Source organism: Ostrea edulis, chromosome 1, assembly GCF_947568905.1.
Source record: "Ostrea edulis chromosome 1, xbOstEdul1.1, whole genome shotgun sequence".
NCBI classification, from domain to species: Eukaryota; Metazoa; Mollusca; class Bivalvia; order Ostreida; family Ostreidae; genus Ostrea; species Ostrea edulis.
Genome location: NC_079164.1, coordinates 73,333,163 through 73,356,780, shown reverse-complemented (window position 1 = coordinate 73,356,780; position 23,618 = coordinate 73,333,163). Strand labels below are relative to the sequence as shown.

The following is a 23,618-nucleotide window of genomic DNA, read 5'->3' as shown; positions in this document are numbered from 1 at the left end:
TCACATGTTATCCACAGTTTAGTACATAAATTCAAGAGCTTCGAGAAAATTCAAAATTATTAAAATCCCCAATTGAACTTCAATGCAAAAACTAATTAGATAGCTAGAAAGAGCATATCCGAAAATGGTTTACACTGTGTAAATTAAAAATCCAAGGGTTGTCCCCCAGGAAGCCACACACGGTTTTGAGCAACCCAGTCCAGAAAGCTATATCAAATTGAACTTTAAAGAAAACAATTCAAAATAGTTTACTTCACCGTGTAATGTGCCTGTAAATTATAGAAAATATGACGTCAAGATCAGATGACGTCACAGCAGTGTGAGACACTTATACAGGTAATGGCGAAGACCCGGGGAATTATTGTCAGAGGCCGTAGGCCAAGGACAACAGTTTCTTGGATCTTCACCACTACCGAATTGCAATAGTTTTGACTGTTTCCCTAGTAGACATGAAAATAATTATTTTATTACCTAACCTTCTAATCGAGCAATATAGTTAGTTTCTCGCATGACCGGGAAACAGTTCGTCATGTGACCGGGAAAGTTCGTCACTTGATCGGGTAATAGGTCACGTGGTGAACTGGTTCACCCCTGCTCATTTTATGTACCTTCTCCTGCTGATTAAAGTTGGAAAACGGAAAAAAATATGTAATATCAATTTATATTTATAGCGAGCCAGCGCGAAAGCGAAAGCGCTGGCTCGTACTGCGAGCTCTAATGACTAAAGCGCGCGAAATAATCCGAGCTAAATCTAAACCTTTAACAAGAAAAATTTAGTGACACCAATCCCAGAAGTCCCTTGTCAAAAATGGCAGAGATCTTGCAAAGTAACACCTTGGACTATGATTGTGAACTTACGTGGATTATCATCCTAATCTTGTGATCTCCTAGCTCGAAAATTCAGTGCACCATTAGGCGTAATGTTTAAAGCTGTATGGTCCGAATTACAATATTTTTTTCCCATCTTGTAAAAACGCTATTAAATCATCGCACGTATGTAGTTATGAGACTGTACGACCTATCATAAATTATTTCTCCTGTTTTAATCCAAATAATTTGATTTTAAATCGATGTTTACAAATAACCACATCACTCTGCCATGTCAAGTGACAGTCACGTGACCAGTTCAAATTTCAGATCATCGGTGGTCTTATCTGTATAAAGCTGTGTATTTTGTTACAACAGTACCGTACCATAAGTTTAATAGAAATAAAAATATCAAATACCTCTTAGTAATTCGTTGTTTTACGCTCTTTCAGCCTTAAAACTAGACAGTTGCGTATGAGTTAATATATCATGTTTGGATTCCCCTGACGCGCGTGGGTCTATTTATAGACGTCTATTATATATGGGATGATTTAAATATATAGCCACAGTTGTTTTCTCTCATGTGTCTAATTGTTTTCGTTTTCCTTGTGCCCAACGAAGCCATACTGAGAATTTTCAAATTAATTCATTTTTTGTTTTACATTAAGAATGACACCTGGAACGAATTCTATGACTCTACTTTGCTCGACATGAAGTGTTTGAGTGAATAATATTAGAGTTATTCTTCTTTGAATAATATAAAACACTGGAGATCTCAACACCCCTGCGCACACACAAAATAGTAGCTGTAATTTTGCTGTTTTATTTATCATACTTTAAACATTTAGTTACAAACCTCAACAAAACGGACACCTGATGTAAATATGTGGGTGATAAAACCCAATTCCTCCCACCCTAGATCTGAAGTCTGCGGAACCAAACCTTCTAGCAGTGCGTAACCAGAATGCAAGACTGCCCGACCATCTCTGATTTTGCTTTCGATGACGTAGGAATTCTCCTTATAACATGAGATACAGTGAGGATCGTGTATAATATGCGTTTGAAATATTTTTTTAAGAAGCGCATAACTCACACGCGACGTTTCTGCCATTTTTTCCATAACTTTTCTTTCATCTCCTCGAAAAGAAGAGTCCAAGTATGATTTCCGAAATAGATTTAAATTTCATATTGTAGTAATATGACCATACTTTGCAAATTGGCCTGGTTAGATCAACTAACTATATTAATGCATTGGTCACGAGTTCGATCCCCGGTTGATCCAAAGAATGCCTACTATAGGAACTCTTCTTTATCAGGAGATAAACAAATGGGAGTCTTCATTTGAGATGAAAACTGTGTTATTTTTCATTTTGGAATTTTCATACATGTACCTAGATGGTAACCAACGCGATAGAGAGTTAGTTTAACTGTCAAATCACTTATTTGAAGCCAACGACCGTACGCATGTCACCTACACACTGCTATGTACAGATGTACGTGCACATTAAAGGGAAAGGCAACCCAAAATATTTTTACATGATAAATGATAGGATTAATCATATGATAAAGATTTGTCATACAATTCTGTTGATATATGGCCTAGATAAGCTTCAGGACTAATTTGAAAACGTCAAAAATTGAAATTCCCACGATCTATAGAGGCTGCCATGATGTGGAACTCTTATGTATTCAAGACCAGAAAAATCAATAATTTTAACGTCACACCATCTGTTCCGGTTTTGATGAGATTCTAAGATCATCCACAGGTGTTTGGGTTCAGGACGCCCCCCCCCCTTTCGAATAAGCTACATGAGTTGATTTAATGATTTTTTTCTTGAAAATATTTCTAATGCATGTAAACAATGTCTTGCATACCCATAAAGTCCAAAATAATTAAAAAATAATCCCTTTAAAAAAATACCCTCACTGGTTATTATAACAGAACTTATAATAACCAGTGAAGGTATTTTTTAAAAGGGCTTATTTTGAATTACATGTATTTTGGTCCTGAACCCAAGCACCTGTGAGATCATCAAAGGTGTGCATGTGGTAGATCTTACGAATAAATAGGTTGATGCCTTCCTGACAAGCAGTTAATTACACTAAATGCGAAGAGATGTGAAATTTTTCTCTCTCTCGAAATTCCCGACTCAACCAAGTCATTTGAAAAGAAAAGACTACGTAAACTGTGGATCCATCATTTGCGTAATGACAAGTTGAGGTTCAAGGCATTTGTATGAAGAAACGTTTACCGTCTGCCTGGTCTGCGACTCGACTCGAATGTCTTCTTTTCTCAATTTCTTCTTGCGAAAGAGCGGGCTCAAATCTATACGGCTACAAACTTAACTGTTCGTGATTTGTCATGTTTACAGTGCTGCTGATGAGGTAAACCGGAATAGGCAGTGTGACGTCATAAATTAACCTTCAATGGCCACTCTCTTAGTGGCGGGTAATTCAAAATACATGATAGATTAATATTGATTTAATTGTTAAGCAAAGGGTTTTGTTGTTAAAGACTGTTAATTACGATATCAGTAAGTAATACTTAATTCATAAAAGCAACAATGTGGTTAAGGTTGCCTTTCCCTTTAATTACTAGAACCGGCCAAAGTTGAAAGTAAATTTCTAGATATGAATTATTAAGGACTGCTCCGAGATTCGGTGAAAGCGCCAGTCCAAATATCCAGTCGAACCAAATCTCAGCTGAGATTAATTCGGCGTATGCCTTGACATCAAGGAAACAGATTAGTATATGATAATTTCAGTCACAATGTAATACTAATTTTGTAAAACATGATTGGAATCTATATAAATGAGAGCACATGTGCATCTTTAAAGAAGCTTTAATATGGGTATCATTTAATTTTACATGTTACACGCTTTTTCATTGGTTGAAAAATTATTGGAATATCGTATCCAACGAAAAGAAATAAATGTCCGGAACTACTTTCTATTGGAATGTTGGGGATTCCTCTGGATGCTTCGTATTTATATATAGACTAGGGAATCCTGAAAAGAAAAACTTAACAGTTCTATCGATCTATATAAATTTATTAAACAAAAACAAACAAATATATAATTAATTATGCGAAATGAAATAAACATGGTTATTTGGGAACCACCCCCCCCCCCCAAAAAAAAACCCCACCAACAACACACGTCTGCTTCTGCAATTCTGGGCTGAAAGTTAAATGTATTCAACCGAGGATGACAGTAGTCCAGTTTGCACCTTGCGACAACTTCCTTCATGTCACAAACCCAAATACCAGATACACCGTTTTCAACATAAAATGTCACAACACATAACATTTACATTTTTACTTGCCACAACCAGGAATAATTTAAATATGCTAACTATAAAACAAACCTAGTGATATACCTCAAGTTTTTGTTTTGTAGATAGGATGCAGGTGAAATGTACCTGTAAAGTCACGAAAAATTGTACATACACTATATGTACATGTATATATTATTGAGAAACCTTTTGTATGACCTTCAAGTTGTATGATGGGGTGTTTCGACATTTAAAAAAAAAAGAAAATATCTGGTTTAATTGTCACACGGTCATCTGTAATGCATATACAATGAATTCGATAATGAAGTTCATGATTGGGTTGTTAACATTGAATACCTTTTTATCGAACTGCGCAGTTTATAGTCTGGGGACAAATCAGTAGCGCTATTTTGTATAACCCAATAACAGACTTCGTTATTAAATTCACTCTGCAATAATTATTTGCAGTTGGAAATGTTATTTCTACATTTTCCCCTATCTTGATGGTGAATGAAGGAATCATATGCATTCCATATTTTCATTTTAAATCGGTAGAAATATGTTTCACCTTTAACACCCCCCCCCCCTATTAATTCAGCTGAAACGTGAAAACTAATGCCAGTTGATCGGCATGAAATCTAAAATCAATGGTGTAACAAGTATTTTCAAAAATAGGCATGTTAAAACGATATTTAGTAGTAGTTATAAAAACTCTTAGGATTCCTGTTGACAATTTTTTGAAACAATCGCGTCAGTCGATACTCAGTCAACAAAAGATAATGGGGGGGGGGGGGGGGGGGGGGGGGGGGGGGGGGGCTATGGGTGTACTGTATGTTTATGGAGAGTAATCGTGTTTTTAAAAACCCATGTACCTAGTAGTACAACATTGCATCTAACACGTTACAGGTCAACAAATGTTAAGTTTACATGTTTGTCGAATTTCGATATGATATAGAAAGACAACGAAAATTTACGATTATTACCGAGAACCGAAAGAAAATCAATGCGCTACACAGGCAGAACACAGGCGGTATTCTCACGAGATTATACGTACTTGGGTGAAACTTCACCAATAAACAATATACATGCATATGTTTCCGGAATAATTGTTACATGTATACAAATTCGAAAAAATAATTATGATAAAGTCATTTCTATTAGATCTACATTTGTAATATACCTTGCATAACTAAATATTTTACGAATCTTACGAGGTACAACTAGACTGAAAGTACACGTTGGTTATATTTTCGAGAGCTAAGTACTGTAATTAAAATAAATCAAAATACGTATTTTTTTCCATTATAATATGCAAGGAAGTTGATAGAAATTTGACTGAACTTAATTTTTGTTGCACATAAGAATGACACACAGGCACTCGACGTTTTAAACACCTATGATAAAAAGATGTCTTCCTATAAAAAAAAAAATAATTCAAATATTTTGTTTATAGGAAGACAATTTTTTTTATTATAGATATTTAAAACGTCTAATGCCTATGGAATGAAAATGAGTATCATGTTTGTTTCAGGCTTTTCTAAAGAGGGGGGGGGGGGGGGGGGGGGGGGGCAGAGGAGAAGTCTCTAAAATTCTTGAAAGTCAACATTTGTTGACATGTAACGTGTCAGGTGCGATGTTAAGGTACAAATATGTAAATACTAAGTTTCCAAACGGAAATACAGTATGGATGGCCGCATATAACTTAGAAAACGATGATAATCTTTTTTTAAATAAAGACTGAGAAATGTAAAATACACAGTCAAACGATTACACAAATGAAAAGTACAACACAGAGGTATTTCCGAGAAACATAACTTTCACCCCCCCATATACATAGCTGAAACTGAGAAATTAACACGGTTGCATGTTTGGATTAACAAGTTTACATGCTTAGATTTTTTAACACGATTACTCTCCATAGATGTTTCCGGTCGATTTCCCCTTCGTTTCATTTAATCACTTCGGCGACCCGATAAAAGACAAATCTGCAAAATGAACTTGTTATCTAACCTGATTGGAACTCTTTGGAGATGAAGATGGAAGAAAGCACTGTTTGTAAGTAAGAAAAAAAAGTTGTTTACTTGTATTTACACGTACTTCTGAAAGTGAGAATGATTTTAACAGGGATGGGATGACTAGAGGTGTTAGATCGTGTGATGAATACACCGTGACTCGGTTTTATATATATTTGGACTTCCACACTCTGACACTGGGCCAAGCAGCTGCCAAGTTCTACATGTATCTGTGCCTTTCGGGTGAAATAAAGCGATGGCATTAACTATAAAGAAATATAAAATAAAAATAATGGAGGTGTATGCCCATATCTCACATTTTGCACATAATATAAAATTCTGCCCTCTGTGTAGATTGAGAACATAATGGATAAGAAGCCCCTGTGGCCCAACAGTCTCAACTTTATACGTATTATTTCTACTGCGGGGCTCCAGCTGGGACGATATAACGTACGCGTCCGGACCCAGGGAAAGCGGACTCTTTAAGATTGTCAAGTAAATGAATAGATCTATAATCCCCCCTCCCCCTCCCCGGACAACAACATGGTAAAACTGGAAGCTAAGCCATCAAAGGGAAATAACCGTTTTATGTGAAATATGTATTAGCCTGGTGCCCTGGCCTTCCCATAATGCTCCGCAAATGAAGCATTATGGGAAGGCCAGGGCACCAGGCTAAATATATATTTGAAACAAACCCCGAATCCGGAAATACATAAAGATGAGCTTGTGTCGGTGCATGCATCATACGCACAACCACTCTCGATCTTTAAAGAATGGTACGTGTAAACGATAGCTGACAAACTAAAATACAAAATACAGTTCATACAAATTAATTACCACACAGTTAAATTCCGACACCCCTCCCTTTCCGGTGACAGATTAAATTTAAGTGGGGCACAGCTGCCACCCCCCCCTAAATTTTTCAAATTTAAGGTAAATCGTGGTCTCTTGTTTAGAAAAATGTAGACGATAGAAGAAGCAATAATTTCTTCCCCTTAGAGTAATAAGTAACAATTTTTTTTTATCGTGGTCTCTTGTTTAGAAAAATGTAGACGATAGAAGAAGCAATAATTTCTTCCACTTAGAGTAATAAGTAACAATTTTTTTTTATTTGTTGATTTACTTTATGGGGAGAACTTATATATTTTTTAGAAAGCCCTTAGAATTTGCTCCATTTTATTAATTTTACCTTATCAGAAATGACAGAAAATAGTAAAAATGACTACATAGGAGACATATTTCTAGCCCTATAAAATCTGTAAAATCCAGGAACTTCCGGGGGCTTCGTCCGCTGGGCCCCTCAAGACGGCCCCCAGCTTCAAAAAGTTGCGTCCCCTAACGGTAACCCCAATTTTTCAAAAGAACTTACGACTTCGATCAACTTTACATAATGGAATTTTCCAGTTTATGTAAGATCATTCACTCCAAATGCAAAATATTTTTTTAAAATGTTGAAAATTAAGCCTCAGAAAAGTTTTACTTCATTCATTTAAAGTAATAACTGTGTAATATTACTTTGTGTGTCACTTGCATTGCTTCTCCAATACTACAAATGTTTTGATCATTTAAACTTGCTCTGCCTGAAAACACCTTTTGAGCCGGTCAATCAACTTTTGGAAGCACAGCTCCTACTCTTCAATGGGGACACAGTAATACCCGCCCGGCACTATTCGGATACTGATAAATAGCAGATCCAAGGGCATTTCTCGAATCTCTCTCCAGATAGATGATACATGTATATGTGTTTGGGAAACAGAAAATAGTCGCGGGGGTCCAATCTGGCCGGTGATTGTGGAGGGTGTGGGAGTACCGTAACCTTATCCTACTCCAATGTGGTCACAGTGTGTGCCTTGTGAGCTTACAAGGAGTGTTCCAAAAAAAAAGAAAACGTTATTGTAATTTATTGCGGAAATCGTACAGATTATAGGGAAGGTCTATCAAAGCATTCTGGAGAGAAAAAGAACTACAAAATTCACCGCCCGAAAAAAGAACTTCGGTAACTCCGACTTTTGCATGATAATGGACCCACTCATTTTTGTGTAAAATGTGATTGATTTTAAATATATTGAAGTGAGGTTAAACCGGATGCTATGCGGAAAATCAGGTTGCGCATACACAAGTGTATGATTTCACCGGAGCCAATCGGAACATTGCTCGGCCTTTTCCGCCAGTTTTTCTCAACTTGATGGAAGAGGCCGAGTGATGTTCCGATTGCACCGGAGCTTGATGTCATTGTCTATATTTATAAATACGGCCTAACAGAGTAGCACTAGACCGTACACATGGATAGAAAACAAAAGTCAGCTTACTCATGCATAATACATGTTTATGTTTATCGGAATCAGCAATATTTCATAAACAAGTGAATTAAAAAAGATGTTGTGTGGTTTGTGAAAAACAGATTTTAGTGTAAGAGAAAAACGATAAATGTTATGGAATCTAATTTGTTCATTTATATTAAATTCGATTAAAGTCAGCATTTCGCAAATTCTATGGTTGTTATAACGATCTATTTTGCCAATACAACCTGTTATTGGGTCAAATACTGTCTGATGTGTTTCATACCGATTGTTAGACTGTTCTTGGCACACTTATTTTGACTACGGATAACTCCATTTACCTGATAAGGATATAAGGCTCACGACGGGTGTGACCAGTCGACAGAGGATGCTTACTTCTCCTAGGCACCAGTTCGTAGACGTAGACGTAAACGTAGGATTTACGTCTGACTTAAGATTAGAGTTACGTACTCGTGAAATGGTATTTACAAAACCGTTCGTAGCCGCAAACGTAACTTACGATGTACGATTGCACGTACGCGTGCGCAGTGGCTATTTTCACTTCGAAGCGTAAAAAGTGTGAATTTGCTCATTTACTTTGACTTCCCTGCGCTACCGCCGCATTATGACGAAAAAGAACACAGAACTTTGTGAGAAAGCAACGAATTTCAACGTATACGTATGCCTGCCAACGGCATGTCGATCAACTGTACCGCTATTCAGTGTTGTTTACAAATCCAAATGGAAGGTTCATCAAATTTAACGCATTTGACTTGTGCATGGATCTGCGATGCTGTAGGTCTTCAAAAAGAAGTCGGCATGGACTGACAAGTAAGTTAAGTTGTTTGTGTAGTAATAACCTTAAATGTTTTACCACTGACTACTCGTCACTAGGCCCCTAAATAATGTTAAATTGACTTCAAGGGGATTCAGTACATGACACACATGGTAAAACCACAGTCCCTTATTCATTTTGTTCTCAACCTATGTAGCTGCTATAATGCCTGGATCTTAATTTCTAAATAGTGAGCACATATACATATGTGTAAGTTATTTACAATTTGATATGTGCCCACTATTAACACATTAAGACACAAGCTCATTTGTGTACATGGTAACTTCAAACTTTTGACAATACCACAATTGAAATTCAAAATTATTTATCCCATTTTTTTAATTTCATGACTGGAACAACATCAAAGCAGTATCATAGCTACCTGTACACAAGTATGCACATGCTTTCACATCATTTCGCAAAAAGAAAAACAAGAATATTGGTGAAAAATGAATCTAAAATATACATTATATATACAGGCACTTATTCTAAAATGTGTGATTTGTACGTGCCCCTCTATTGCATGGTTATAAAATATGAAAATTATTATTGCTTTAACAATATATACTCTGGGCGAACAGGTAGATAGGGTGAATGGACTCGGTACCAGATGAGGACAGTTACAGTCTCTTTTAGCATCATTTCAATTATTGCTTGTCCACATCCATGTGCAAAACTTTCAGAAAATATTGTGAAACAAAATCGCATTCAAATACAGTTGTACAACTGTGTGAAGTCAGTGTTACCGGTAATTTATTTAATGTAGAATAACATTGACTATATATTAATTGGAGATATTAGGTGTGATATAATGCACTAGATATCCAAGTTAGCTGACCTCTGTTATTTTTCAAAGGGTCATAAAGGTGGTCAAGAAATAAATTGCCAAAAGACAGCAGCATTCCTTGATTTAGATACATTTCTCTTCATGTCCTCTCCTGAAAGATTTTCCATGATGCTTCAGGGTTAGGACTGGGATGCAAGATGTACAGTACATATATATGATGTAAGTATATCCACTGTTTGTACACATTTAATCATTTCTGTACTTACAAAGTTTTAAAAAAATCCAAAACAAATTATGGTACATGATGTAATGATTTTTGTAATGCATTGATGATTAAATCCTTAGGCAAAGATTTAAGAACATAAATTTATGAGTTTTTATGATCAAAGTTTGTCCATTTTGCATGTTTTGTACCTGTCTGTCTAAGCATATCTTCACCTTTTTGGCAAATAGAAATTTAACCAATCTAAGGACATACACTATGTTTCTTTGAAATTTTATTTTTTATCTCCTCGATATTAAAAATTCTTGCATGATTTCCAATATAATAGCTGTAATTTTGTCACCAAAATTTGAAATCAACACTCAATAAAAATTGCTCTATATTATATATTTCTGATCAGTAATAACACATGTATTCAGTTATTTGAAACACCTTTTAATCTCAAAGCAAGCAAATGAATATATGTAATTTTGGTGATTAAATAATTATTATCTTGCAAGCCAATAATTCTTCTTTATATATTTCTTTACACTAAAAGCGGTTATCAAATGTACTTTTATTAGGTCACCTGAGTTTACTCGTAACCTATTGCAATTAGTTTTCATTCGTCGTGCGTTAACAATTGAACATTTTTAACTTCTTAATAACTACCAGTCCAATTCTTTTCAAATTTGGTATGAAGCATCATTGGGACAAGGGGGACTAATTTTCAAAAATCTTCTGATCAAGAAACACACACATATAAGAAAAACTAAATGCATAGTGATGTAGAGCAGGCAGGCCTCTACCAAAATTGTAAATTTCATGATCCCCGGGGTAGGGGTTTTGACCCCAGGGCGGGGCAAATCTTGTTATATAGTGTTTATGTGTATAAAATACTTAAATTACATCTTCTTTAATGCTATTGATACTAAATTGAAACTAAATGGATAGAGGAGGTAGTCTTTTACCAAAATTGTAAATTTGATTTCCCCCAGAGTAAGGGTTTTGACCCCAGGGTGGGGCCAAACTTAGTATATAGTATTTATGTGTAAGTTTGCTGATACTGTATAAAATATAAATGCAGAAAAGGATGTACAAAAAATGGTGAATTTCACAACCCAGGGTTATGACTTTAAGATGAGTCCAAATTAGTCATATCTTTTGATGTTTTCATGTGAATACACCTATTTAAAGCCTTTCATCAGTGTATGCACTTTGAGGGATGTGAAGTTTTAAGAACACATCTTGTTTTATACTGTTGCTGAACATTAGAATATAATTAGCTTAGATATTTAGAACAGGAAATTTTTTCTAGATTTCATAGTCCATGGAAGTAATGATACTTTTCCACTAGTATTCGGGTGACCGATAAGGCCTGTGGGCCTCTTGTTAGGTTTCTGTTGTTTTTTTGTTTTTTTTTTATTTTACTAAAGAAATATTTTTCTTAGTCAGTAATACATATTCCTTTGCCATTGGGAGATTTTGAGAGATAAAAATGGTTGCCATCACTTTCACAGCAAATATGCCCCTTTAAATTTATAATGTTGTACTACCATGTACTATATGTCAGCCTGAGTAGCTCAGTGCAAAGGTACCAGGTTCAATACTCAATTGTGCTAAAGATTTTTCTCACCTTCTTTGCTACAGTAAAATCCCATTCATATACCTTACTGCAGTACATATCAGCTGATTTTACATTTTTACTTGCCACAACCAGGAACTATCAAAATATGTTAACTCTAGACTAATTAAACCTGAGAATTTTGTAGAAAGAAAATAAAATGCAAGTGAATTGTACCTGAAATGTCACAAAAAATTATTTTTTATTTATAAACGTGAATGACCTTAACTGAAACTTACCATTCTTGGTTAAAAAGTATTTTTTTCTGGTTTGGAAAGAAGCCAATTTCATTACAAGGGGAATGGTTAATGAAAAAATACTGAAGTTGACCTTGGGGTCATTTGAAATCTTTTTCTTAATATGGACTCTTGGGTTATAAATCATTAAAATTGAAATTGTAGGTGATACTTAATGATATCTTCCCAGATATGGTGTACGGTAGATGAATATACAGTAAATAAAATCAGTATTATCACAATTTTACAGTTTATTTAACTAACAATTATGTTGCATGTATTTTTCAAGCCTTATGAAATTTGATTGCAGTGTAATGACAGTTGTTTATTTAAATCAATGTAATACTATTATTTTTCTAGGTCTATGGGTACATTGCTGTAATGGCCTGAAAAATCTTTTGCGAAACCGAGAAATGTTCATCTTCCATTGCCATGATTGTGTAAAAGGACGAGCAGAGGAATGATTCAAAAATATATGGCAGGATTGAGAATCTAACCCATGACCCGTAGTCTGGTACTCTACCCACTGATCAATCCATGCTGATGGTCCATCTGCTACATTGATGTCATCTTATATATTTATTTATTCATTTATATATCATATGGGCATTTAAAAATTGACAGTAAAATAAAAAAAAGTTTGATATTCAGCAAAATAGAATTTGTTACAATACATGTTTAAGAAATTAAGTACATGTACATGCATTGTTATGCACACAATTATGTACATGTAATTATATTTGTTAATAGATAAATTCTTAGATGAATTTTCATGTTGTTATTGATATTGACATGTACATGTATTACTTCCATTTCTAGAATGATTTTAACATCTTGATATTAAAATGATGACATAATAAATAAATCTTAAATATTTGTCAACCAAGTTGTCTGGTGGGTTAAAATTTGTAAAGAGGAGCATTAGTACATTTGTTGGTTTAATGTGAGAAGCCTTCAGAATGAACTTTTATCAGTGAGATTTTTGTAAATTGGGGGGGGGGGGGGGGGGATGGACTTCAACAAAATAATATGTATGTTGAAGGCATCATCCTTGGAGTTTGGTAATATACACTGCAAATACTTTTACCTAGCTAATCACATATAAAAGTCAATTACATACAAATCATGAATGGTAGAAAGATTCATATATATGCATTATCAATGAAGGTTTGACTCCTGTAGGATTATAGTTAAAGGAAATGGCACTCTGAAAGATTGAAAGTCTACACATGACTACACTAGTAGGCATCACAATTGCTCTCTGAAACAAATTACACCAAATTGTATTCTTGGAATGAAATGCATATCTTTTTTTTTTAAAGAAATATTTATTTAGAGGCTCATTTCCCTGTTGTGTAAGTTACAATGTAACAAATAGTTATTTGGACTACCAATATTTGCTTATAACCACAAAGTAAAGATCACATATCTATAAGTAGAAATAGTTTTTCTATAGCTGTCGATCACCATGTATTCTTGTACACACAGTGACTCTCTTCTTTTCAAATCTAAAACATTGCATGTTTGATTGCATATATATACATTAATTCCACCATGTTTGGAAAATTAAAAAAATGTATTTCCCTGAAAGATGCTAGACCTACCCTATATAATAAGATAAATGGCAAATATTCTTTTTTTTTTAAATAACCTGCATGACTAAAATAAAAAGCTTCCCAATTATTTCTAAAGGCAAGGTTAGATCCACCCAGTGTGATTAAAATCAAATTTCGCACTTTGCTCGATATACGGACAGCGACTGTCCGTATATCGAGCGAAGTGAGAGGTTTGATTTTAAATCAGACTGAGATCCGCCACAAGGTAAATTAGATCGGGCTCAAAATTTTGAGAATTGTCACACAATTGCAGATGATCTCAAAGAAAACGATAATCTGAATAAATACAATTAATTTGTGTATTACTAACCAGCTTATATGCATCTAGAGGGTTTGTAAGGTCTTTACGCAAGAAATTATCGATAAAAATGAAAAGTCGCCATTTGCTTTGTTTATTCTTAAAGTTACGATCAGCGTACGTGTACTAGTGTAGCACACGTAGAGTTACGCTTATTTCTGACGTAAATCTACGTCTACGACTGTTCGTGAATACCGTCCCACACGTAAACGTACGCTACGTCTAGATTTACGCTACGTTTACGTCTACGAACTTTAGTAAATATGGGCCCTGGACGCCGTTTCATCAATAAGTGTAAATTTTCAACTAAGTCTTACGCCGACTACGTAAATCTAGTTACGTATAATCTTAGTTTAGCGCAAACCGCGTTTCACGAAACGACGTAAATACATGCGTACGTTACTACTCGACTAAGTTTTCAACTAAGCTTACGTACTTAGTTACCGCGTCCTGAGCATGCGTACACCATACTTTCGTTTTTTTTTTACTTGTTGTCTGGACCAAAATAATGAATGAAAAGAACGCAAAGAAAGTGCACAAGCGGAATTGGGAGGAGATACAGATGGTCGTGTTGGCAGAGGCAGTAAAATTTTCCTATACCATACTATTTGGGCACTGCATACTAAATCAAACATAGCACTCCATAAACAAAATTTGTTTTTTTTATCTATATAGGCCTATGTATATACAGTATTTTACATCTTTTCTTCTACAAAATGTAGTTGTTTTATGATTTCAAAGATTATTATATCTTAAGTGCATGTTGGTCGACACGATACATCTACATTGTATCTAGAACCATGTACCATCGTTTTGCAAAGTGACGGGGAGTGGGGGGTGGGGGTGGGGGTGGGGGTGGGTGGGTGGGTGGGGGGTTGCAGCTGGAACATAATTAGATGTTGGCTTTTCAAATAATCCTTTGCAGTGAATTCCACAATTTTCTCTCTTTCAGGTTACATTTTCTTCAATCGTGGGGTTGTTATAGTCTTCTATTATGAGTGCCTCAAAACATTTACCTACAAACATGTGTGTGTGTGTGGGGGGGGGGGGGGGGGGGGGGGGGGAGGGGGGGGGGTAGACTTTTTCTATTAATGCTCATACCTCGATAAATAGTTTTATTCATAATTTCCTCTCATTCACTTACAGTACAATTTTTTTTAAAAAAATCGTATTGTTAAAAAAGTGGAGTAGCAACGCAGGGTGATCCCCCCCTTCCCAGTCACTCCGATTCGTGCCTGATATACATGTATATGTTTTCTTTATTTGAGAACATAAAATATACATCTGTACGGTTTAACCTGCACATCCCTTATCACCGAAATTCGTCAAGTATTAAACTGTTACGAAGACTTTTTTTTTTATTTGGAAGAACTTTATTATTGATATTTTGAAAATCTTCCCAAAAAATCCCGTCTTAATTAATAGATACATAATATAGTTAAATGATGTATCTCTTAAGACGGGATATTTTTTCAAGATTTCAGATATACAATGGAAAATAGTAGATTTTAAAATAACTATTCATGAAATATACATTACACTCCCGTATATCCACCCACCATATGACAGAGATCGAATTGAATCGGGCTCGCTAATCTTTTGTTCCAAGTTAGTCCTAGCCTGGTACCCGAGGCCTTCCGATGTTCAAAGAACGAAGGCCAGGCATCGGATGTCGAATGGATTCTTCCACTGATCAAAATCCAATATGGCGGACTCAATGGTAAGTAATGGGAATGTACGTAAATGAGCGTATCATGGCTTAATTAGCTGTGTCACTTTCGATTTTATGTCATTAATTGCCAGAGACAGACCTTAGGAAATGTATAATACTTGGTTTTCCATGTGACACGCTTGTTTGATATAGTCTTATCCCTTTGTTTTCAAGTAAGTAGGTGATGATCAACTCGCATATTTTTCACGTGTGTTAAATTAAATCTAACCGTGTCACTTCGTTTTTTCTACTATTGATGGGTTGTATTGGGTTGCTGGCGAAGATACATACTGAGTTTTATAGATGACACGCACCAGTTTTCTTATTTTAAACTGACAATTTCAGATCGAATTTCCTCGACTCATTTTTGGATAATTTTTTATTACATATAGATCTAATGACGTGCTTTACTTTGATAAGACTATAGGCTATAGCTGAAGTTTATATGATGACTTTCTTGTACGATGATAGGGGTGTTTTAAGCTTTTATTGGACTTATAGTGTACAATTTTACAGATTCTCAATATTATGTATATTAATCGTTTTAATTTCAGATGAATTTCCATACATATGGAAAGAAGAAACACTTGATAGTAGATGAAAAAACACCCTCATATATAATGCTTCATGAATATGCAAAACCATGCCAACAGGTATAATAAGATATATATATTGCTTGTGTAGCAGATAAGGCTATTTATGCATTTTATAATTCAGTAACAATGGTGTCTGACAATGTAATTATTTAATTCTTATGTTGACCTGCCAACTTTATGCTTGATCCAATAGGCTTGATTTAAAGTTTCTGTTGTTACTTTGGTTTACTGTGAATATTCTTCAGATTTCAGAAGGGGTTACTAACAATTTCATTGTCAACAGTTACTATTCCTCACTGATTCACTGTCCTGTTTGTCTAAAATTATATTTGTGGGTCGGTCCACAATTTTTATATTTGCCAAAAGTTATACATTGAGGTATTCTATTTTTGTGTTAGCATTATAATTTGCATTTGTTTGTAACTCAAATTCTTTGTCTTCTTTATGAGAGAACTGAGTTCATACACTTCAATTTAAAACTCTTAGGCTGTAGTAGCCAGGAATTCTGTATCACAACAAAAACAAATTTTACATAATGTGAAGTACACAATATGGCACTATAGTAACATTTCATTGTTATGCTTTTGCACAAACTCATTGTACTGCTTGGATTTGATAATAAAATCACACCTGCTAAAGCTACAAAGAAAAAATGTAGAAGATCACAATCTGGAGAAACCCAAGACATTCATCCCCAAAAACAAAGTTTTGCATTTCTGTTTCTCTCACTGTATTGCAAATTTCAAGATAGTTTTCAATACATTAAATTTGTGGTACTTGTGTACCAAATTAATGACTCTTAATATAGTTTTGTGGAAAAAGGAAAAGAAAGATAACCAGATTGATCTCTTTATTTTACCATGTAGTCTACAGACTCCAGATGGAAAAAGACAGAGAAAGAAATTCTAAAGGGGTATTCAAGGACCCATCCTCCTCGAAACCAATTCATATCGGAAGGAATTAACATCCAACTTGAATGAAGAATTACAGACTTCCAGAACAGGTTAACAACTAAATCAATTTGTTACAGTCTGTTATTTCAAGTTTCCCACCTCTTACAGCAATAACAAAAACAATTATTTCTGGCATCTAAAGGTGTGAGAAGTTTATCATATTCTAAAATATGTTCTATTTGTTAGTGGAAGAAATTTAATCCCAAATTGATTATATTAGATACTGACAATTTCTGTATTGATAAAACACAATAGTGAAAAATGCATGATTTTTTGTATGGAATGAACTGACCTACCTTGTTTTATTTCATGTGATCATGCAGACCCTTTAAAAAAGGAGAAGCCAGATCTTCAGAAGACTTCCTTGAAAATGAGAATTTTTTGAGTGGAAGTGAAGAATATGGCATGCATACAAGCATTCCCTCCCTCTTGTTTGTGTAAGTAAAACCTGCATGAATATAAAACTTTAGATGAAAAGGGAAATATATTGACATTCAAAATTCACAGTTGGTTGTTCATCTTCTGCAAAAATTACAGACTTGTTTCATTATTTATCTATAGTAAAATGCATGTAACGACATAATTAATATTTATGATGTATGTGCATTGTGTATTTACTACTATTCCTGATCCATATCAATGCAAATCTTTACTGATTATACTGATGTTTTGTGACATTGTTTTTAATTTTTAGATCAGAGGTGAGCTTTTTGAGAAAGACTTATGGAGGAACTTTGAGAGTGTCAGTTCTCAGATCAAGAAGTTAGCTAACAGTAGGAGGAGTAGTAATTCATTCCACTGTATGGCCAGAGAAATATATGACATAAAAGACCTGAAAAAGGAGATTTGGCATTGTTTCATGTGGAAATTGAAGAATCTTTGAAATGGATACATGCAACACAGACATGTTTCAGTTACTTGGGGATAAAACTTATGAGGAATTTTGCTAACTTTCAGATGGGAATGTGTTGCACAAGAAATGCTTGATCACAACCTTCTTTTATTAGAAACCTTTTCTATACAAATAATTATTTTAAATGAAATTTAGCTATTTCATTAGACTAGTAAACATGTTTTCTGTGCAAGTGTGTGTCATTGACATTAAATGCTATGATATATTGAAGTATTCTTAAACAATGGAAGATCTCTACTAGTTCTTTCAAAGGAAAGCCAACAACAGGAATCGAACCTGTTCCTCCATCGTACAGATACGAAAGTGTGCACCAGTACACCATGTTGGCATATATTAAGAACTAGTAGCCTTGGAGGGTAAATATTGTATTATTCTTGTACAGTTGATGTGTGATATATATATATATATATATGTGTGTGTATATATATAATATACATACAGCTTAGTGTATATGTAATGTATGCCTCATGTTTGCTAGTCGTCAATAAAGCATTTGAATTGAATATATTCCTTGTTCATGAAGAAAGTCTAATATCCTGAAATTTAGATAAATCTAGCATTTCTGTTTGTGAAATACCTTTAAATCTAGCTGAGAGAAATGTCTTTGTAACCCAGTGATTATCTGGGTCAGAATAGGTCCTCTGCACCTGATTGCATATTATGAGAAAAGAGTTAAGATAGAGTGATCATTGAATAAGATTGTTAACTGAAATATTGTGGCACAATTAATTAGGAACAGTCTGATCCTCACTGCTCAAAAGGCCAAAGTATCAAGTATAGGTCTAAATACAGGCAATTGATGGTGGCCCTTGAATATGAATGAATTTTAAACAATAGAGAATCAAACAATGACTGTAACTGACATATATACATTGAAATATTCTCGAGAGGGACGTTAAACAATATACAACTATACAGGCAATCTATCTTGAGGCCAAAACTTATTTCCACATTGTGTTTACATAATTAGTGCATGTAGGTTTAACTTGTATCTTTCTAGAATAAAATGTTATCTTTCTTAATATCAATTATTTACAAAATGCAAGGGTGGCTCATGTACTGTCCGTAATTGTCGTGCTCTAGACACTCATAAGAGGAACGCGTCTGTCCAATTCAACTCTTTAATTCTAAACTACATAACTAAGCAATTTCACAAACCGCGTGGCTGAGGCTGTCAACATCAATTACTGACTTAATACTAAATATATAGCTTTCGCTGATAGAGCACATTCCTAAGTGTGGGAAAACATTTAATCTGAATGAACTATGTAAGATATAGACATTACAGCTCATAAACAGCTAGCAGTTGCAATAATATTTATACTGCTTAACAAGAATAACCTGTCAAAATTAGTCGAGGAAATTCGATCTGAAATTGTCGGTTTAAAATAAGAAAACTGGTGCGTGTCATCTATAAAACTCAGTATATATCTTCGCCAGCAACCCATCAATAGTAGAAAAAACGAAGTGACACGGTTAGATTTAATTTAACACACGTGAAAAATATGCGAGTTGATCATCACCTACTTACTTGAAAACAAAGGGATAAGACTATATCAAACAAGCGTGTCACATGGAAAACCAAGTATTATACATTTCCTAAGGTCTGTCTCTGGCAATTAATGACATAAAATCGAAAGTGACACAGCTAATTAAGCCATGATACGCTCATTTACGTACATTCCCATTACTTACCATTGAGTCCGCCATATTGGATTTTGATCAGTGGAAGAATCCATTCGACATCCGATGCCTGGCCTTCGTTCTTTGAACATCGGAAGGCCTCGGGTACCAGGCTAAGTTAGTCCGAGCCGAAGTTTTGAAGAGATTTATAGATAGCCTACATATGATACGTTCCCTTTACGGTGGACTACTTTACAAAGGGATTTGGGAATAACACTGTACATTCATCATTCATGTACAGATATGCACTTGTGAAAAATAATTATAGCCATAAATTTACTAGTTTACAAAGGGAAGTAACCCTATGGCCTTAGGCTACATATTTATCGTTGTAAACGTCTAAAAGCATTCTGTCTTGAAACAAAGCTCATCGGTAAAAATTTCATATATATCTACAAACAGTTAACAGTCGCCCATGATTTTTGCTTATGAAGATACTTACGTAAGGGTTCGACCTGACGTAGTGTTTCTACTAGTTAGTAGAAAACTTGCGTAAATTCTAATCTTACGCCATTTGATGAAACGGACTTACGTAAAATATTTAGTCTAGTCAGAAAGTTACGCCAAACTAAGCTTACGCAACTAGTTACGATGTTTGATGAAACGGCGTCCAGATCCCACCTCTGGTGTGTCCAGGAGTCCGCGCTTGCCCAGCTATATATTTTGTATTGCTTATAGGAGTTATAAGATTAATCACTGTTCGTTATCTTCACCTTTCATTATTGTAAAAGTAGTTATTTACGCTGGGGGGTTAAGTACACGTTTTCCATGCACGTCCAACATTACGGGTGGAAAAAAAATAAGCGGTAACTAAATATGATATCTATTATTATATCAAATATTTATAAGTATACATGTGGGGGAAATTAATACATGACCGCATAATTAGTCCCCCCCCCCCCCGTGTAAATAACCACTTTAAATTTACATCACAGCAACGCACAATAATATACTGTTGTTTATATCTTAAAACTTTAAACTCAATACGGCCTTGTCCAGTGTCGCCACGGTCGGTATTTAGCACACCGCATGGCTGTTTCTTGGTAGGCGAGCCGTCATTAACTGGACGAAGATCAACGAGTATTTTACCCTTTGCAGTCAAAATATCATCCATTGTCTTCCTTTTTATGGACTTTTCCTATAAAACAGTAGAATAATTGGGAGATCTCCTGTTGTGTACATTACGAATGGTTTCCATGGTATGTAATTTGCTTATTTTCTTAGAAATTCACCAGAATGTCGTGCCAGCGAAGCCATAGCTAAACTGAAATATGTTTCGATGCGGTAAAAACAAGACTACGGTTCATATTAATAAGTAATTATCTTGTTTCTTTGATACTGGGTACTTCCTGTGCAGGTGTACATCGGAGATCGATAATGACCAATTTTCCGCATCACTGATCACGTGCACACATGGCGGTTTATCGAGATAATTAGAACTTTGATATAAACTTTTGCAGTAAAATTACCATGGCAAATGGGATAACGAATTTGGCGTTTTAACGAGAATTTTAAGTAATAGGAAAAACGTTCTTTAAAAAAATGCGGGGTTATAACGAAAATGGCGATGATTTGAGTGGCGATAATTCGATATTTAACTGTATTTTTAATTTCCCAATCCGCTTTTCGTTCTCATCCGTTTTCCGTTCCGCACTTTTTCTTTCCTTGTGTGTGTGTGTGTGTGTGTGTGTGTGTGTGTGTGTTTTCATCGGACCAAGTATCTACCTGTGATTTGTATGAAATAGACTACTGAAGAGAGATTAACATTATCAACTGTTGACTATACATGAAATGAATCTATGTCTGTTGGTATTTCACATTTTCATACGCCATACACTGTACATGTATTCATCGTATTGACGATAAGAAAATGAAAGTGATGAGACCTGTGGACATTGTTGTGTAGTAACCTTTCGTTCAAAATGTGTTCTGGCACGGTACCTTTACTGTATTACAAGCAAACATATTTAGACTCAAACTTTCAATTTAGAGATAACATTATGCGATTTTCAAATCTGATAAGACAATTTAGAATTGAGATATTTTTTCTTTGTTCCAGAAGAATGAAGTGTATATAAAATTAATGATAATCACAGTAATGTTTTGCAATCCTCACCTAGAGCGCTAAGGGCCCCTAGATTGGACGCTTTTATAGTACAGTAATTACAAAAGTATATTCATGTATTGATAATTATTACAGAAAATAATGTTATATAGTACATTTTTGTACCTGTATAATTAGAAACAGGGAAAAGGATTTGCTGGGATAATATTGTTAAAATTAGAAATTTGATTTCAATTTTATATTTAATTTTATACAAGCAAAAAGAAAAAACCATAGCTCAAGGTATTTTAATTCAACACAAAACAGTTCATCGTTTACCCTGCGCTACGCTACGAGAGGCCAGGGTTATGGTGGCTGATTTGTGCCACTTTACAATTTGTCCAAACGAAAATTCGACAAAACGATAATTAACGACTTTTCGCCACGAAATAACGAAAAGTCAAAAAGACGACTAAAGGAAAATATGACAAATTACGGGTGAAAAGACGACAAATAAACCCCGCAAATTAGCGACCTAATTTGTCGTCTTTTCGCTTGGTGTTTAGTCGTCTTGTCGACTTTCCGAGGCGACAAAACGAAAAGACGACAAAATAATAATTAACGACTTTTCGCCTCGAAATAACGAAAAGTCGACAAAACGAAAAGTTGTAAAGACGACGAATTACAGGCGAAAAAATGAAAAGGGGGTGGGGCAAATCAATCGAACTTTGCCAGCAGAAAATATGAGATTTGTATTTAAAATTAATGGGGGTGTAAATTGTAAAAGGGGAGTGATCAGGGCCCCTGCCCACCCCAACCTCAAGTCAACATGCCTGGTACAACATATACAAAAAAAAAAAAGAAAGAAAAAAGATTTCTTCATTAGAAGGCAAGTACATGAGAACTATAAATAAATTCAATTCTAGATATTTCCTTTTTGTAAATGTAATTAATAATTATCGAAAACACAGCAAATTTTATATTGATTTCCTATAAAATCAGATAGTTAAATAACGGGAAAATCTGTATTTTGTCGTCTTTTTTACTTTTCGTTATTTCGAGGCGAAAAGTCTCTGATTATCGTTTTGTCGACTTTTTGTTTTGTCGTCTTTTCGCCTCGAAAAGACGACTAGGCGACAAAACGCCAAGGGAAAAGACGACAACTTATGTCGCTAATTTTGCGGGTTTTGTTTGTCGCCTTTTCACCTGTAATTTGTTGTCTTTTCAACTTTTCATTTTGTCATCTTTTCGACTTTTCGTTATTTCGGGGCGAAAAGTACGGAAACATTAAAGTGCCTTGTCTTGTTCATTTGATACCAACATGTCAATATCAAGAAGACCATATGTCGCCGATTTCAACAATTAAACGACCTTTTTAACTCGATAAGTTTTCATCTTTATACACTCAACGACATTTTTCTCGACTTGGTTGGATTTAAATCAACATGATGACTTGTAGCTTATCGCCAAAAATTAAGTCAATGAAATGATTGTCGCCCAGGTTATTACACGACTTTTTAAAGATGATATTTGGTGTAAGGCGCAAGAAATATGTCGAAAAGATGCCAATTTTATGCCCCCAAAAGCTATATTTTGACAATATCTTCTCATTTAATCAACCAAACGACTGAATGAAGGTGATTTTAATTACGCCGTTTTTATACTGATTGCAACATTAATATGAAAGTGATATATACTCGACAAATTCAACATGGCGAGATGTTTTTCGCCTTGTAATCATATTACTA

The 23,618-nt window shown here is 34.8% G+C and overlaps 2 long non-coding RNA genes across 4 annotated transcripts; both read left to right on the top strand.

Annotated features, from left to right (window-relative positions):
* The first annotated feature begins 8,797 nt into the window (after window positions 1–8,797).
* On the top strand, window positions 8,798–12,938 carry LOC125682406 (uncharacterized). The gene is made up of 3 exons (XR_007372532.2): window positions 8,798–9,203; window positions 10,064–10,213; window positions 12,417–12,938. It is a non-coding gene; the product is annotated as an uncharacterized LOC125682406 (long non-coding RNA).
* A 2,638-nt stretch (window positions 12,939–15,576) lies between these two features.
* On the top strand, window positions 15,577–18,646 carry LOC130053180 (uncharacterized). 3 transcript variants are annotated; one of them, XR_008801683.1, is made up of 5 exons: window positions 15,577–15,690; window positions 16,236–16,334; window positions 17,144–17,280; window positions 17,554–17,667; window positions 17,925–18,646. It is a non-coding gene; the product is annotated as an uncharacterized LOC130053180 (long non-coding RNA). The 3 variants fall into 3 exon arrangements; XR_008801685.1 differs by having other exon boundaries at window positions 15,633–15,705; XR_008801684.1 differs by lacking the exon at window positions 15,577–15,690 and adding an exon at window positions 15,719–15,854.
* Window positions 18,647–23,618: the final 4,972 nt, after the last annotated feature.